Source organism: Olea europaea, unplaced genomic scaffold, assembly GCF_002742605.1.
Source record: "Olea europaea var. sylvestris unplaced genomic scaffold, O_europaea_v1 scaffold3871, whole genome shotgun sequence".
In the NCBI taxonomy this organism is placed as follows: domain Eukaryota; kingdom Viridiplantae; phylum Streptophyta; class Magnoliopsida; order Lamiales; family Oleaceae; genus Olea; species Olea europaea.
The window spans coordinates 23,885-26,236 of record NW_019258181.1 but is presented as its reverse complement, the minus strand read 5'-3'; the positions used below and the strand labels follow the sequence as shown (position 1 = coordinate 26,236).

Sequence of the window (2,352 nt, the reverse complement as noted above, 5' to 3'; positions counted from 1 at the left end):
AACTTGTGAAATACCCATTCATCAATGATGTTACAGATACAAAAATTGATAATATATCTATCACGGTGCCAATTATGGCCTCAGACATCTGTGACGTATCAATTAAAACAATGAGTCACATATGTGACACTGAAGTCATAGTTGTATTGGTTGCTAATGCTAAGGAGGTGGAAGAAGGAAAGGTCTTCTATAATAAGAATATTTTGAAAATGAGCCGATCCTTTTTTGCCATATCGAACAAGTTTGAGTTTATGATTAAACGGTTTGACAAGAAAGAATATGTTGTTAGGCGTTCATATGGTAGATGTAGTTGGATATGTTGATCATCGAAATGGGATAAAATAGATCTATTTAAGATTCGAAAGATTAGTAGTCACACATGTCCATCAAATATTGTGTTAAGGTCACACAGGCAAGTATCAACTTTGATTGTGTCATCTACCATTATATATAACTACACATTGTCATGTACTATATATACTCCGAAGGATATATGCAATGATATGTTACATATTTATGGGTTTTATTTGAATTATTCGAAAGCTTGGACATCTTGAACAAACTTTGAAAATGATTAGGGGTGATCCAACCAAATCATTTGGTAAGATACCGAGCTTCTTCTCATGCTCTTATGAAAGAATCCTGGTTTGGTCACATAACTAGAAGTGGATAGTCGTAATAGGTTCAAATAGTGCTTTATGACACTTGATGCATCGATACGGGGATGAGAGTATTGTAGACTCGTGATTATGGTTGATGGTATTTACTTGAATTGTAACGCCCCAATTTTTTCATTATTTAGCATAAACACGGGAACGTTACGAAAACTCATTTTTCTTTAATTAAAAAAAATGCGGAACTATATAAAATTCTTCAATAAACAAATAATTGTAACGTTTAGATTAAAATTATTGAAAGCGTATCTAACCATAAACATAAACTCCTAAGTAATTCAAATAATGCGTTCTAAATTAAAATAAACAAATTGCTAAATTTAAAATGACAAACTTATTTCTTTTTCTCTATTCTTTATCCACTTGGCAGTCCGCATCACCAATTCTCTACTGTTCCAATCGACCCGAACTAATCTGAAAAATTAATGTAAGAGTGAGTATTAAAAATACCCAGTAAGATACGTGCAAATTTCCATACACAGGTATATAACAAATAAATAATACACTTCATACCGCTCTTCTCTTATGGAGTATATCGGTGACCAAGCGACACACCTATCTTAGGTCCTCTTAATTTCCATGTAGAAATTTCATGTCTCTTTCTCTAGAACCCGAAGGTCCACTAGCATTCCATGCATATTTAATCGCATATAAGAGCATAAGGAAACGTAAACACTTTGCACATAAATGTATCTTACCTGTTATCGAAATGTACACAAAAAATATTTGAATGCACGTTCCAAAATTCCTTCCTCTACTCTGTGAATGATTTATTGATCGACAGTGATAGTTGATGTATGATAAATTTCTGTTTTCACACACTCTTTCCTCTTTCTCTCTCTCTCTCTTTCTTTCTTCTCTCTCTTTCACGTGTTCATATTTTTTGGTGTGGTAAAATATGAAATCCTTGCCTAGTATTTATAGGTGTAGGCTAGAGTAGTAGATAAACCAAAACTTTGATTTGATAAAGTCAAATCCAATGTGGCACGTATCATAAAAAAATTGTACTTTATCATTATTTTATTTCATCTAAAAGAACTACCATTCCTATCCAATAAAAATGTGGTAGCCAATCAATCAAATTCAAAATGGGTTAAAATTATATAAAATTATATTTATCTTGTTTTCTTTCAATTGGGTATAACTTAATACGTTCTTATCCAAAATAATTTTTCTCGAGTCATAGACTTCTAATTAATTACGACCTTCGAAATGAGTCTAATATTGATATACATATCATAACTTTATCAAAATCCAATTATTTGACCCCAAATATATAATATATTAATATTTATTTCACCTTAATCCCTCACTTTCAAAATAATATAATAATTTATTTATTTTCTTAAAAAAATTTCGGAATGTTACATGAATGGTTATTATGGAGGTACCATTTTCACAGTATGTACACAGGATGCATATAACATCATATATATTATTGCTTTTGGAATTGGAGACAATGAAAACGATAAATTTTGGAGATGATTTTTGGATAATTTCAAAAAGGCTTATGGGCACAGAGAAGGACTGTGTTTTATATCGGATCGTCACACAAGTATAAAAATGAAATAGAACATGTATATCCCGGGACATGTCATGGTTATTTGTTCGTATCATTTGTTGCAAAAATTGAAATCATATTATGGGAAATCATGTCAAAATATTACACAAGCATTCA

General features: G+C 31.0%; 1 long non-coding RNA gene across 1 annotated transcript; it reads right to left on the bottom strand.

Moving 5' to 3' along the window:
* Nucleotides 1-1,021: 1,021 nt before the first annotated feature.
* On the bottom strand, nucleotides 1,022-1,369 carry LOC111387054. Its single transcript, XR_002701350.1, has 2 exons — nucleotides 1,188-1,369; nucleotides 1,022-1,088 (listed from the first exon to the last, which is right to left on the bottom strand). It is a non-coding gene; the product is annotated as an uncharacterized LOC111387054 (long non-coding RNA).
* Between the last annotated feature and the right edge of the window lie 983 nt (nucleotides 1,370-2,352).